This window comes from Mobula hypostoma, chromosome 10, assembly GCF_963921235.1.
Source record: "Mobula hypostoma chromosome 10, sMobHyp1.1, whole genome shotgun sequence".
Lineage (NCBI taxonomy): Eukaryota > Metazoa > Chordata > Chondrichthyes > Myliobatiformes > Myliobatidae > Mobula > Mobula hypostoma.
In genome coordinates this window covers 35,804,693-35,821,121 of record NC_086106.1, presented here as the reverse complement: position 1 = coordinate 35,821,121, position 16,429 = coordinate 35,804,693, and the positions used below count along the sequence as shown (strand labels likewise).

Below are 16,429 nucleotides of genomic sequence, written 5' to 3'. Positions count from 1 at the left end.
AAACTTAAAGTTCTCTGTATTAGCCGAATAGCTGATGACTACATGTATATTAGTGTGTATCTTATAATGTGCATTCATGCCCATAATTTTTACCCCGGTAAAAATCCTTTTAAGTGTTGGGGTGTCGTGTGACGCCAAGTAGACCTACCGGACAGATGATGCGAATGAGAGAGATAACAGAAGACAATGGAGAAACATTCAAAATGCTAATAAGAGAGAAGAGAGAGATTGACGAGAAAGAAACACAATTCAGATATTCACAGGCCGGTTGCTTTGAACCTGAACTGTTTGAAGTTTGATGGACAGGTGATATCCCAGCAGGGGGATAAAAGGAGCAGGTTTGCTAAGGCACGAGACATGCCACGAGACCCTGGAAAGAGCAGCGTGCCCCCTCAAGTTGGTGAGAGTTTGGAGGACCGGTTCGCGGGAGCCGATCAGAGGCTCACAGGGTGTAAAGGTACGATCGGTGGGAACCTGGGGTCTGTGTCCGCCCTTGACTGGGTGTCAGGTTCACCGCGGAAGAACGATCGTATCCGGAACAGAGGGGTCACAGTCGGTGACCACAGCGGTATTAGATGACATCAAAAGGTCTGCCCGAAACCAACTGCGAAGACATCAAACAGTCTGCCTGAAACCAACTGCATCTCTCTCTCTCTCTCTCTCTCTCTCTCTCTCTCTCTCTCTCTACCACACCCTCCAATGGTACAACACCAGCGACTACTTTGAACTGCACTAAACCGAACTGAACTCTGCTTCACTTAAGACTGATCATTTTACCCCTAGACTGCAATAGAGCTTGGTTGATTCCTATTACCCTATTTCTGTGTATATGTGTGTATTATCATTGCTAACCTGTTACATTTATATCATTGCGATTAGTGTACTGTATTACTTATTTCTTTAATAAAACTTTATTAGTTCCTAGTAATCACAGACTCCAATGAGCGTTCCATTTCTGCTGGTTCGGCAACTCAGTTACGGAGTACGTAACAGCTGAGTGTGGATCTGGCGCTTTTTATTCATCCCCTCCTCACTGTGTGACTGGAGGGTCTCAGCATTCTTTAGCGATTTAGTCACTTACTGTATTCAATATCTGGCCAAAGGAAGGGCTCCCATCAGCGTGCGGTTTGAAAGGACAATTATAAACTGAATTTGTTTATCCATTTTGTGTTGCGCGAGGCAGGATCCCATTAATAGCTCTTCGACTCGTCCGGGGCTCTGTTCTAACTCAGTCTGACTCCTGGAGTATGCTCGCCGTGGGTTGTAAAACTCCGGTCTGTTGGGGATGGCGACATTAATATACCGGAATAGGACCTGCAGCAGAGTGAGGAATGCTCGGACAGAAAGCAACTTGGGGACTGATCGACTCACATGGAACTATGGAAGATGCCTCACTACTCAAATTCTTTGCAACGTCATTGAGCGATGGTGGTATAGTGGTGAGCATAGCTGTCCAAGCAGTTGACCCGGGTTCGATTCCTGGTCATTGCAGGTTGTACAGTTTTAGACTGCAAAGCAAATGATAGAACATGATATATGTAGAACTCCAAGGGCTAAGTAATCGTGTAAGATTGATTCATTAATTATCGTTCACTGTGTCGTGGATCAGAGATGGAATTATCGTCTCTCAAGAGTTTCCCGTTAAATCCTGTTCTGACTCTCTTCCAGATTCTACAAGAATGGACACTTAGCAGGGAGGATCTGCAGGATTTGTAAAGTGTTGCCTGATTTAAGTGTTTGAATTTGTTTGCCTTCATTGGAATGTCAGAGCCTGAGAGGAAACTTCACCGAATTATGAGGTAGAAAACTATGAGAGACATAGATTTGGCAGATAGTCAAAAATTGGTTTCCCATGGTAAGGATCTGAAATTCTAGAGGGAATGAATTTAAGGTCAGAGTGGGAGAGAGTTTAAAGAAGATGTGTGGGTCACGTTTTTAGACAGAGTGGGGTGAGTGCTTGGAAGGGGCTGTCAGGTTCAGAGACGGGTATACGATGTGTTTAGATGGGCACATGAATATATCAGTGTGAAGCGACATCGACAGAGGCACAAAGAGAAAATCGCAGATGATGGAAATCCGAGTAACACAGAAAATGTTGGAGGAACTCAGCAGGCCTGGCAGCATCTATGGGAAAAAATACAGTCGACGTTTCGGGCCGAGTCCCTTCATCCGGACTGGAGAGAGAGAAAACGATGAGGAATCAGAGTTAGACGGTGAGTGGAAGGGAGGAAGAAACACGAGGTGAAACCGGCGGGCGATAGGGGGTGGTGAATTAAAGGCTTGAAACGTTGATTAGTGAAAGAGATACTGGGCTGGAGAACAGGGAATCTAGTAGGAGAGGACAGAAGGCCATGGAAGAAAGAAAGGGGGGGAGGAACACCAGAGGGAGGTGATGGACAGGTAACAGATAAGGTCAGAGAGGGAGGATGTGTTGCTCCTCCAACCTGAGTGTAGCCTCTTCACGACAATACAGGAGGCCATGGGCTGCCATGTCAGAAATGGAATGAGAAGTTGAATTAAAATGGGTGGCCAGTGGGAGATCTCGCTTGTTCTGGTGGACGGAGTGTAGGTGCTCGGTGAAGTGGTCTCCCAATCTGTGTCAGGTCTCACCGATATTCAGGAGACCACACCGGGAGCACTGGATACGGTAGATGACCGTAAAATACTCACAGATGAAGTGTCGCCTTACCTGGAAGAACTGTTTGGGGCCCTGAATGGTAACGAGGGAGGATGTGTATGGGCAGGTGTAACACTTGTTTCACTTGCAAGGATAACTGCCAGGAGAGAGATCAGTTGGAGGGACGAACGCACATGGGATTCACATAGGGAGAGATCCCTGCAGAAAGCTGAGGGGGAAGGGAATGATGTGTTTGGTGGTGGGATCCCGCCGGAGATAGCGGAAGTTACAGAGAATCGTGTGTTGGAGGAGGAGGCTGGGGGGTGGGGCAGGTAGGTGAGGACAAGACGAACCCTGATAGACTGATTGACTGATAGACTATCATGATAGACTGTTCCACGTAGCCGACAAACAGATAGGCAGAGCTGGGACTCATGCCTGTGTCTGTGGTTGCACCCTTTGTTTGAAGGAAATGGGAGGAGTTGAAAGAGAAATGATTGAATGGGGACAAGTTCCGCCAGACGGAGGTGAATGGTGGTAATGGGGAATTGGTGGGGTCTGGTATGCAGATGGTCCCCGAGTAGGATAAGATGAACACTTGACCTTGCAATGTGCCTCATTATGATGCTGCACTTAATTATCTATCTACACTGTGCTTTCTCTGTCGCTGTTAAATTTTATTCTGCATTTTGCTATTGTTTTAAATACTTTATACTTTATACTTTATTGTCGCCAAACAATTGATACTAGAACGTACAATCATCATAGCGATATTTGATTCTGCGCTTCCCGCTCCCTGGATTACAAATCGATAATAAATATTAAAAAATATATAAATCATAAATAAAATATAGAGAAATGGAAAGTAAGGTAGTGCAAAAAAAAAACCGAGCTGCAGGTCCGGATATTTGGAGGGTACGGCCCAGATCCGGATATTGTTCTCTCTCAATACACTGTGTAATGATTTGATCTCCTTGAACAGTATGAAAAAGAAGCATTTCACTGTATCTCGGTACGTGACAAAAAACAATTTTAAATCCTGCTGAACGTGATGCGGGCAGTAGCAGGGAACGCCGGTCTGCGGACAGCGCAGCGTTTTCCCAGCGGGTAATGCAACGGGCAGCAAAAAGCTGCTGGATCACCAGCGTCCCTGGGTGGGCTCGAACCACCAACCTTTCGGTTAACAGCCGAACGCGCTGACCGATTGCGCCACAGAGACAAGCTGAAAAAAAACTTGTCAGAACTAGAAGTGGAAATAACAATGAATTCCCAGTGCATTGGTAAAACATTCGGCCACGAGTACACTCTCCTCAACGAAGGACATTTTACATGGGACGTAATCACTGTGTCCAGGGACGAATGAGGACAGCACCGATCCCGGAGTCAGAGAAACAGGACTGTTCCTGAACTAAACGCTGAAACAGCCGGAAATACTCCACAGTTTAGGCAGCTTCTGTGGAGGGAGAAACCGAGTTCACGTTCAGGTCGATGACCTTTCACAGCTCCGAGCTCGCAGTCAGACGGAAGGAGTCTCACGGAGTCTCTGCAGGGTGGCCTGAGCTGGGTGAAGGCACCGATTCCACTCGCCCTCTCCTTTCTGACTCTTTGAACTGTAAACCTTAAATCGAGCACAAGAACAGCCTTTGTTTAACATTTAAAATGTGGCAGAGGCGGATGAAGTAAATATTTCTGGAAACATTGTTTCCACCTCACCGCGTGTTACGTCGAATAACTCTGAGATACAGAGTGGCTGAGGGGAGATTTCACGAAGCTGAACACAAAGTCCCCTCCTCTCGGCAGATTCTCCCTTCCCGGGATCACTGCAGACCGACTGTTCCACATCCCCAAACAACCGATCACTTCAACCCCAAACTCCAATTTAACCTCTTTAACCCTTTTAAATTTACTTTGCAAATTCGAGTTGCAATTACATTTAATATGGAAAGAGCAAAACCGTTTTCCTGTCGGGAAAATTAACCCCTGTCTTTCCCGTGACAGACGGGGATACTAAACACTAAAGTAGCGAAAATCGCATGCGAAAGAGCGATCTGTCGTTAGGATGTCCGAGCACAGGATACTTCAAATGGTCACCCGATGTTGTTCGTTGACCGTGGGACCGTCCCTTTTCACACATACACTTCGTCCTCTGCGACGGGAGAGGCCACGGAATCGCTTCCGATTCAGCTGTACCTAGTGTAAAGCTCCCAATCCGGTCTGATCGTTTTGAGGGGAGGAACATTTATCAAGAGGATATAACTGATGCAGGAAAATATTTTCCAGATTTTCCACTTTGCCCACACTGGAAAGTCTGCCTCTATTTCTACTCCCTAAATATAGGCAGACACTGACGTCCGCAGTATCAGTACTGAGAACCAAAACGGTGCAGGGGCGCTTGCAGGACAGTTTTGAATTTATGGAAAGGACTGTTTTCGGGGATTCATCTTCGAGTGTCAGTGGGTTCGCCTCAATTGTCACTGACTTCATTAAAACATATGTGGGTGAGTGTGTGCCTTCGAAACCATACTATAAATACCGGAATCGAAAACCTCAGATAAGGCAGAAATGCCCATCTTCGACCATAGCACACATGCAATTTAAACTCTTTCTTCATCTCTCCTTCGATTATTCAACTGAATGCCAGTAGATTGACAGGTAGCGGTTTTAAAACACACTGATATGTGATGAATACGACTGAACACGAGGAATTCTGCAGATGCTGGAAATTCAAGCAACACACGTCGAAGTTGCTGGTGAACGCAACAGGCCAGGCATCATCTCTAGGAAGATACAGTCGACGTAAACGTTTCGGGCCGAGACCCTTCGTCAGGACGAGGAATACGGCAGAAGATGGTGTCGATCCATCGATTTCGGAGTTATGGGCCCAACACTGTTCCACTGTGCTACACAGATTCATTGGAAATGCTATGCAATGAATGTTGTGCAGTGCTTTTTGCATTTCCCCACTGATACAGCAAGGGCCCGTTCGAAGTTCCCTTATATCTTACAGTCTTATCCCGCGCTTCAACGACGGAAATAAACCCAAGCGTATAAACATTTCTTCATCTGGAATTTTCCGTCCATTTTTCAAAAAAATAATGGAGATGCCGGGGATTGAACCCGGGACTTCATACATGCGAAGCATGCGCTCTCCCACTGAGCTACATCCCCAATGTCAAATTTATGATGAAATCATCCATCGGATGATCTCATGAGATCATAAGCTTTCGGAGAAGAATTAGGCAATGTGGCCCATCGAGTCTGCACCGCCATTTTTCTCTCCTCAGCCTTCTCCCATAACCTTTGATGCCGTGTCCGACCAAGAACATATCAAGCTCTGCTTTAACCACCCCCAAAGACCTGTCCTCCACAGATGCCTGTGGTAATACATTCCAAAAAATTCACCTCCCTCTGGCTAACTAGATTTCTCCGCATCTTTGTTTTAAATGGACACCCCTCTATCCTGAGACTGGACCTCTTATCCTTGACCTCCCACCATAGGCAATATCTTTCCCACATCTACTCTGTCGGCCTTTCAACATTCGAAACGTTTCAATGAGATCCCTTCTCATCCTTCTAAATTACAGTGAGTACAGACCCAGAGCTATCACAAGTTCCTCATATGATAACCCTTTCATTTCCGGAGTCATCCTTGTGAACCTCCTCTCCATTCTCTCCAATACCAGCACATCTTTTCTAAGATGAGTAACCCAAGACTGGTCACAATACTTCCCCTTAAGGAAACCAACAGTATCAATGAACGAAAAGCTACACACAAACAGAATGACAAACAACCAGTGTGAAAGTATGTAAATTAATAATAAATAAATAGATGACATAAAATGACATAGGAATTATATATGTGAGGACTGGGTCTGTAAGCCACGGCACTTCCTTGCTTCCCTTAACCGCATCTCTTCCATTTCACTCACGTCTACTCTTAACCCATCCTCCCGCCCCCTACCAAAGACAGGGTTCCTCTTATCCTCACCTACCAGCCCACCAGCCTTCACGTCCAGCACACAATTCTCTGTAGCTTCCACCATCTCCTAGTGTATCTCACCACCAAGCACATCTTTCTCCCAACCATCCCACCACCCCCCTCCCCACTTTCTGCTCCCGCAGGGGTCGCTCCCTACGCGACTCCATTGTCCACTCATCCCTCGCCACAGAGGGATCCTGGTACTCAACCTTGCAAGCAGAACAAGTGATACACCTGTCCCTTCACTTCTTCCCTCAGTACAATTCAGGGCCCCGAACAGTCCTTCTGGGTGAGCCGACACATCACCTGTGAATCTGTTGCGGTCATGAACTGTGTTCAGTGCTCCCGGTGTGGCTTCCTGTATATCCTGAGACCCGACATAGATTTGGACACCGTTTTGCCGACCACCTACGCTCCGTCTGCCAGAAGCAGCGGGATCTCCCAGTAGCCACCCATTTTAATTGCACTTCTCGTTCCTACTCCGATATGTCAATCCATGGCCTCCTCTACTGTCACGATGAGGCCACATCCAGGTTGACGGAATAAAACCTTATATTCCGTCTGCATAGCCTCCAACCTAATGGTATGAACATTGATTTCTCTAACTTCCGGCAATCGCCCCTCTCGCCCTTCCTTCACCAGTCCCCTTCCCCTTTTCCTTCTCTCACTTCATGTTCATGCAGTGCGCTGCCTCTATGGTGATGAATATCTGTTATCTGTCAAGTAGGAGTCCGTGCACAATCCTGATTTGATGGAGACAGACGTGAGAGGACGGAGAACATCTGGTGAAACTTCTGAAATGCTCGTTCCTCTGCCGCCGCTACTGTGTGATCCGAAATCTCTGGAGGGGAAGGTCCCGAGTCCTCGGCTTTGCCTGTTGCTTGGCGGAAGGACTGGGGTCGAAGCACTCGACAGAGATGGTGCTCGGTGCTCGGTGTCAAAGGGCTGGTCGGAGGCTCGAAGTTTTCGGACGGACTGAGAGTCGGACTGTGGTCGGGTGCTTCCAGGATGCTGCATCGGCAAGTTTGCAGCACTGGAAGATCATGGCAGGGAGAGTTTCTCCCTTCTACCGTCTGCATGAGATGATGGGCTATTGGGACTTTGAGACTTTTTTTTTAACCGTTCCCATGGTCTGCTGTTATCAATTATGGTATTGCTTTGCACTGTTGTAACTATATGTTATAATTATGTGGTTTTTGTCAGTTTTAGTCTTGGTCTTTTTTTATGTTTCTGTGATATCGTACTGGAGGAACATTGTATCTTTTTAATGCATGCATTTCTAAATGACAATAAAACGAGGACTAAGTGTCCTCATAATCTAATCTAATCTAATCCACCCCGACTCCCCAGTGCCTCTGCCCCCTTTTCTTTCTTCCGTAGTGATCTATCACCACCTACCAGATTTCCCCCTTTCCAGCCCTGTATCACTGTCATCAATCAACCTCCCAGCTATATACTTCACCCCTCTTCCTCCCAGTTTCACCTGTCACCTTGCGTTTCTCTCTGCCCTTTAAATCTCTCCTCATCTATTGTCGCCCGGCGAAAGGCCTCGGCCGGAAACGTCGACGGCACATTTTTCCATAATGCTGACTGTCCTGCTGCGTTCCTCCGGCATTTGTGTGTGTTGCTTGGATTTCCAGCATTTGTAGATTCTCTCTTGTTTTTGAAGAGGTTGAGAACGGCTACGGGTTGGTTGATGGAATGTTGTCCCGAAGCGAATCGTTGCCCGACTTGGTCTGGGCCCGATACCCGGGTCCAAATGCGAGGACTAACCAGAGTCTCTTATCTCTGGGTCGTTTATGCTCTATCTCTCTTGCACCTCGATCCCGATATTTTGTCAGTGAACGTCCTTTCTATCATTTAATTGTTCAGATGGACAATTAGTCTCACGTCAGGTTTTTGCTTTTATAAATAATGACGTTTCCACCCACAATGGGGAGTTACTACGTTCAATCCCGAGATCCCATTAAATTCCCAATCCTGTCCCGATGATTGAGTGAACGTCGGAAGTCCTTGAAGAACCAAGAGTTCACCTTGTCTCCGTGTGAATGGAACTCGCGACTTTGATGCACAAATGATGATCTGTTTTCCGCATTGCAAGCACTTCTCGCAAACATTTCCTCCAACGGGCACTCTTTCTTTTAATGTTAAAAATGATTAAAAGGGAAATTAAGGTAGGTCAAAACTTATAGCACGTCATTCAGCAACCTGGGGACAATGCAGTGCAGACACATGAGGCCCCATTAAATTTGGGCCCCACCTTAGGACCCATCAATGTGGAGCCCACCCCTTCACCAGGCCCCATCGAATGCGAAACCCTCTCCTACATCAAGGTCAGGACCCAACAATGTGGATCACTTCCCCAAGCCAAGGCCCATCCAACGTGGACCCCTCACTGGGCCCCTCCTCTGCCACCCCATCCGAGAACAGTTTCAGATTGGACAACATCTTCAGTTTTAATTCGAGCATTTGCCACTGGATGCTGGGAATACAAGCGAAGGTGTTTTGGGAAAGGAGGAGGAGGCATGCTGGATACAAGAGACTGTCGACAGAGCAGCAAAGCTAATAACCTCACATCCTTGTTAACAGTTAAACCTATCGGATACACAATGCCACTGGGTACACTACAGTCAATGAAAATAAATAGGGGGAGCAGACAGCTTGATATCTCAAGCTAAATTGAGACAGCAGAAAAACTGCAGAACTAGAATCTACAAGGCAGCTAAAATCCAGTGACACTATGTACGCGACGTTTACATTTCCAGGGGTAATTCTTTAAAGAGTGTTGTGTATGTGGCCTGGCTACACAACAATGCTATTAATAAAAATGCTGGAGACAGGAGCGAAGTTTCATGGTTCTTTACTAGTAGAAAATGATGCAGAACACACACATACGTATCAATGTGCGCCTAATAGCGCATGCAACAATGTGTTACTACAACATAAAGTAGTCCCCATATCATACAGTAGGCTGACCCAGCTGGTGTTGTAGTGGCGTCACCCCGAGTTTGAATCCAGCCGGCTCCCCTGCATGCTTTCCATCCATGCTGGGTTATGAGCTGGTGATCTCTTTGGAAACTCACCCGGCAGAAGGCAATGGCAAACCATTGCTGTAACTTGCCTCGTACGCAGTTCCCCACTATGTCAGAGAGGCGTGGTGGGAAATCGTTCGCTAACTGGAGAAACTGCAGATGTGACGTAACTTTCCTTTTTCCTATATGGTACCAAGAGAGAGTGGAAGAAGGTTTTCAAAGATGTCAGCGGCAGATCTCGTTGCAAGTCTGGAGAGCCGTTTCTTCACTCCTTTCTACGGTAAGGCAAGCACTAGATAAGAAGGAAAACATGCAGATTAGATATTAAACGGAGACAAAATGGGAACATTTCTGAAGATAATCAGAACACGCATCTATCTGTAAGCTATGACGACAACTTGTGGGAATTCCAGCGATGGAGTATGTCATTTCTAAAATATTGCAAGTGAATTCATATAATTGCCAACTCTTAATTCCTGTTGCTTCAAGACCTATTCGGGCAGATGGGACTCGTCAGCTCATCTAGGAGAAGGAAAATTCTGATCTCAAACCTCTGCTGCTTTGCCGCTGTGCCCACTCACAGGGAAGGCTTCAGGAGTAAACCCGGAGCTGGAGTCCCTAAGGCAGTCCTACGCTGACTGACAACTCCTGTGCTGCTCCTGGTACCAAACTCAATCTGCCGTTCCTTTGGGTGCGTGCAGACGGGGAGCTTGCTACATGGGGCAACAACTTGCTCTCCATATCGTACTGCCCAGGCTGGCATATCTGGACAGCTAGGACACAATATCCATGGTCGACTCTGACCGACGGAGGCCTCAGTCACTATAAGACCAATTGAATGGTAGCACTACAGACATGCTACCTCTGCCGGAAGTTCCGGGAGTCTCCCGGATATGAATAGCGGCTCCCTGATGCCCGCAAATTATATACAATATCATGGAAATCAATTTTTTTGAGAGCTTGCGAGAGAAAGCAAGAGAGTGTGAGCGCAAGAGAGAGCGAGCCAGAGCGAAAGCAAGCGAGAGCAGACGAGTGAGAGAGCGCGCGAGAAAGCAAGCAAGAGTGCTTGAGAGCGCGCGAGCGACCATGAGAGAGAGAGAGAGTGTGAGCGAGAGCCCGCCATGGCAGAGTGTCCCATACATCACCCCAGACTACACTAAAGTGTACCCCTGCCTAACAGGGGTCCAAATAATGACAGTGTTGCTCGCTGTACTGTTTGCAACAATGACGTTTCTCTTGCCCATGGTGGGTTAAGACTGTAAAAGACGTGTTGAGGTGAGTTTAACAGAGTCATTCATTCAATAGCATAACTAACATTATTTAAACTAGCTGGCTAGCTGCTAACGGCTACTCTATTGCAGACATCCCACCTCTCCCGGAAGTCTCCTGCAAATTGATGGTGCTACCTCCCTGAAATGAGTTTTTGCAGTGTGGGATGTCTGGCACTTGATTTTAACACCCGTTCCTGAACCCTAAAAATCACCTAATATAAACACAGAACTCTTTACTGAGGATTGTACTCAAAACTCTGGATTGGTTCTTAAAATATTCAGCTTACAGAAACAGGGAGACAAGTAAGAGACAGAACTGAGAACTTCATGCTTGGCTCTATAACAAGGTTTATAATTCTGAACAATTAATAAATCCCTTTAACTGGAAACAGTTCCAAATATCACAGCATTGTTCCAGCACCTCGAATAACCCTCTTGCTGGTTCAGAGTTTTGAATCCATAACTTGTGTTTTATCCCCTTTAATGAACGTGCTGAGGATTGCATGTTTTTCCCTGACCCTCACTAGTTACACGTGCAGATTACAAAACACACATCTTTAGTTTAAAGAGCCTTTTCTACCATCATTCCACCTACAGCAGGAACCCAGCAGACACCCATCTTGTCTTGTGCTCATCTTCCGAGACCCAGTGACAAACTCTGGGACAATGCAGGCCAGAACTGCTTGAAGGGAGAATGCTTATGCTCGTACCGAGCTGGGTCCAAAGCCACAACTTACCAGTCATGGCTTCCTGCGCAAAGTAATTTACGTCCATATCTTGGTCCTGACCCAATTTCTCCAATATTGGTTTGAACTTGTTCTGTAAAGTGCTGTGATTTAAAAGCAATTTTTAGTACCTGTGACCTTCAAAACAAGACAGCAGCACATTCACTTAAATCTAAAGCGATACTGGATACTACCCAGATTAAAATCTCCTATTTCTGCCTCTCACGCAGGCTCTCACTACCACAACTGATCGTTTACTGGCCAGATACAGGTTAGAGCTCAACTAGCAGACTATGGTCAGAAACTGCAGCTGAGCTCATTTGGGTTAGTGGATGCAAAAGGAGAACAATTTGGATGCCCCATTTTTATGCCGTTGAAGAGAGGGGGCACTGAATGCATAAACTTCCTTTTAATGCAATCCATCTGTTATTGCTTTCCACACAAATTCCAATCTAATCACAAACGCACAATTTCACAAAAGTCGTTCACCGGACGGGTTGGCGGGGTGGAGATACGTCGCTACCGAAGGAGGTGTAGGGTGCTCCTTCCCTCCGCAGGCCTGCAGGTCACCCTTGGGCAAGGTGCAACACCTGCTTAAGCCCCCCCACCTGATCCGGGTCACGCGATGCCGTGGGAGCAGATGGTGGACAGTCATGTGTGCAGCCGGTGCAGATCACAAGTCCCGGTTGTACGACCACTGACGCCGGGCAGACAATCTCTGAAGAGCACTGATAATGGCTGGGGGGTTGCGGGGTCACCTCGTCTTGTAAAGACACACACGGCCCAGAAGGCGTCAATGGCACAAACCAGTTCTGCAGGACAATTTGCCAAGAACAATCGTGGCCATGGAGAGACCACGATCGCCCACGTCTCATGATGATGAAGATGGTGGTGGCGTTAACTGAAATCTCACTGTGCGGTTTTCACTTCTAACCAGGATTTATCCATCAGTGGTTGAAGGAGAGAGGGAAGATGTATTAAAGAAGATTGGAGGAGTAACCTTTTCATGCAGGAGTTGGTAGCTGAGCTGCCAAAGGAGGTGGTGGTGGTGCAGGCAGGAACAAAACCTGGACAGTCACTTGATAAACCTCTGATTAGGTCACATTTGGAGTACTGAATTCAGCTCTGGTCTCCCCTTTAAAGGGTGTGGAGACTTTGGAGAAGGTACAGAAGATGTTTACAGGACATTCCCTGTGATAAACCTCCGGGTTCGGTCACATTTGGAGTACTGAATTCAGCTCTGGTCTCCCCTTTAAAGGGTCTGAAAAAGGTACAGAAGACATGCTGGCTGGGACTGCAGATGTTACCGGAGAGGTTGCTTTTTCCAAAGTGATGGAGTCTGAGGGAGGGACGAGATGATAGAAGTTTACAAAATTCTGAGGCAAAGACAGACGGCTCACAGTTGAGATGTAAGAGCCAGAAGAGAACAGCTCAAAGATGTGCCGATGATTTGAGTACCTGGAACACACCGATGGGTTTGGTGGAACTGGATGCAGGTATGAAACAAGTGTTTATGATCCAATGAAGGGTCACGGTCTGAAACACCGACTGGTTATTCATTTCCATGGACGCTGCCTGATCTGCTGAGGTCCTCCAGCATTTTGTGTGAGCGTTGAAGTGTTTATGACACTGTTAGACAGGCAAATGAACGTGCTGAGAATGGAGGATATCGGCCACGTGCGGGCAAAAGGACACGGTTCAATTAGGCGCTGCTTTATTTATAAAGTCTGCAGGTGTTGGAAACCCAGAGCAACACACACAAAATGCTGGAGGACCTCAGCAGGTCAGGTAGCACCTATGGAAATGAATAAACAGGTGACGTTTCGGGCCCAGACCCTTCGTCCGGACTGAAAAGGAAGAATTAGTTTGGCACAACATTGTGGGCCAATGGGCCTGTTGTGCAGGTTCAGTGAGCAAGACAGAGGGATGTGGAGTTAGTGTGGCTGAGTGGGTTTACTATAGCAAGGAGTGATTGTCAGTATAGATGCAATGGACAAGAGGGCATGCTTCTATGAAGTACAACTGACTATATCCAGAACCTAAGCTTTGCTTGAAACAACCTCCACCATCCTCAGCCAACTTTAAACCCATGTTGCCAGCTTGCCAGAAGTTTTAACAATAAGGACCAGCCTCCCATGCAGGACCCTGTCAAAGGTCTCACAGATGTCCATGCAGACGACATATATTGCATGACAGACGAACAAAATGGTTTAATTACTGTGCTAGGCTCCCAAAAGGCCACTGGGAGCTGGGGAACAGATATACAGGCAGATACGACCATGCCACACAGAAGCAAAATCAGGCCATTCAGCCCATCGAGTCTACTCTGCCATTCCATCACAGCCAATTCATTATCCCCCTCAACCCCAGTCACAGAAAGACTTAAAAATAGGGTCACTGACCGGCTGATTTCAACTTCCCCAGTACTGAATGGAACTTCCTGAGCGCCAGAGGCTTCAGTGGGACAAAATTGATAACTGTGTCTAGGAGGGTTACACCAGACAGTATGCAGACACTCCAGGTTGGCATGGCGACGTAACACAGCTTACGAGGAAATGAGCCGGGCCAGATGATCAAATTTTCAGCCATAATTGTAATTCCCTCAGTTTTAAGATGGTTACAGATTAAAACTGATCCTTGGGTGAAGGTGCTGAGGTGCAGAAGGGCTAATTGCAACGGTGTTAGGCAGGAACAGGAGAAGGTAAACTGGGAAGCAGCTGCTCGAGGGGCAAACAACACCTCTGACATGTGGGACCCTTTTAAAAGGCCAGTTGATTGGAGTTCCTCAGGTAGCGTGGGTGATGAGAGACCGAGTGTGCAAGGTCAGTCTTACAACCTTACAAAAAGGAATATTGCGCATTGCTTGGGAAAGCTCTAGTAAAATGAGGCCCTTGGAATACAAAGCCAGTGGAGAGACCTTAAACAGGTAATTTGGAGGGTAGAAACGGGCCACTAAATGTTCTTGGCGAGGATGTCCTTTTTTTAAAAAAAAATGGGGAGAAGGCAGGTGAGTGGGGTTGAGGGGAATAATAAATCAGCCATGATAGAATGGCCGTGCAGTATCGATGGGCCGAACAGCCTGTTTCTGTTCCTGTGTCTTATGGTCTTAACCTCTGGATAGAGAAGATGATCGTTTAAGGGTACCAAAGGATCCAGGTCAAGCAGGAAAGTGAGGCAAACACCACAGGGGAGGGGGAGGCCTGAGGGTTAAGTTTATGCCCCTCCCCCACGCAGTACATGGAATGAGCTGCCAGAGGAACTGGTTGAGGCAGGCACATTAACAACTTCAATAAGGACAGGTACGCGGGCAGGAAAGGTTTAGAGCAAGGGTTCACAACTATTTTGGTGCCATGGACCATTACGCTAGGGGTCCATGAACCCCAGGTTGAGAACCTGGAACGATGGGACCGGCAGAGATGGTGGTCTTGGCCGGATTGGACCTGTGGGGACAAAAGACGGTGCGACTCCATCACTAAATGCCACCACAGTGGCGTCTCAACTTCCATTCCAAACTGGAGATGAAACATTCTCCACAGGCCGGGTTATAAACCCCAACTCAAATACTTACCTGGCATCTAAAACCGGTCCTATTTTCTGCAATGATTTAGCCACGTTGAAGCGAATGTTTGCCACCTGATCGCCTGCCATCTGGAGAACCGTCGGTAGCATGTGCTTTGCTGTGATTACTTGGCCACAGGCTTCAGACAACACCTAAAAAAACCAGCAGAAAATGCAAACGTTCATTCACAGCCCCGACCTTCACGAAGCAAGACTGAAGAAAGGATCATCGATCTGATTTGTGCGACGCTCAGAATGTATTTTGCCCCATGATAAAAAGGCATAGTCCACGCTGGCACCAATGATCATCCGCAAGGAGAGAGATGAGGTCCTGCAACAGAGATTTACAGATCAATAGACAAGTTGTAAAGAAGAAGTGCTGGTATATTGTAATCGCTGGACTACCCCTTCTGCCATGTACGAGCGAGTTTAGAAACAGGAAGGCAGAACGGCTGAAATGTACAGACAGTGTGGGTGCAGATCAGACAGCATCACTGGGATCTCTTCCATGGCAAGGTGACCCGAGCCAAGGGGGACCAGGATTATAAGACGCAAGAGCGGAATTCGGCTATCGAGTCAAATATGATGGCAGAATATAGCATTAGTGGTAAGACTCTTGGCACTGTGGAGGATCAGAGGAATCTTGGGGTCTGAGTTCATAGGACACTCAAAGCTGCTACGCAGGTTGACTCTGCGGTTAAGAAGGCATACAGTGCATTGGCCATCAATCGTGGGATGAGTTTAAGAGCCAAGAGGTAATGTTACAGCTATATAGGACCCTGGTCAGACCCCACTTGGAGTACTGTGCTCAGTTCTAGTCGCCTCACTACAGGAATGACTTGGAAGCCACAGAAAGGGTGCAGAGGAGATTTACAAGGATGTTGCCTGGATTGGGGAGCATGCTTTATGAGAATAGGTTAAGTGAACTCGGCCTTTTCTCTTTGCAGCGACGGAGGATGAGAGGTGACCTGATAGAGGTGAACAAGATAATGAGAGGCATTGATTGTGTGGATAGTCAGAGGCTTTTTCCCAGGGCTGAAATGGCTAGAACGAGAGGGCACAGTTTTAAGGTGCTTGGGAGTGGGTACAGAGGAGATATCAGGGGGAAATGAGGTGGAGGATAAATGCGTGGCTGAGGGATTGGAGCAGGGGGCAGAGATTCAGATTTCTGGATCATTGGGACCTCTCATGGGGCAGGTGTGCCCTGTACAAAAAGGATGGGTTGCACTTCAATCTGAGGGGGACCA

The 16,429-nt window shown here is 47.1% G+C and overlaps 2 non-coding genes across 2 annotated transcripts; both read right to left on the bottom strand.

Moving 5' to 3' along the window:
* Nucleotides 1-3,762: 3,762 nt before the first annotated feature.
* trnan-guu (transfer RNA asparagine (anticodon GUU)) lies at nucleotides 3,763-3,836 on the bottom strand. The gene has a single exon. It is a non-coding gene; the product is annotated as a tRNA-Asn (tRNA).
* A 1,877-nt stretch (nucleotides 3,837-5,713) lies between these two features.
* trnaa-cgc (transfer RNA alanine (anticodon CGC)) lies at nucleotides 5,714-5,785 on the bottom strand. The gene has a single exon. It is a non-coding gene; the product is annotated as a tRNA-Ala (tRNA).
* Between the last annotated feature and the right edge of the window lie 10,644 nt (nucleotides 5,786-16,429).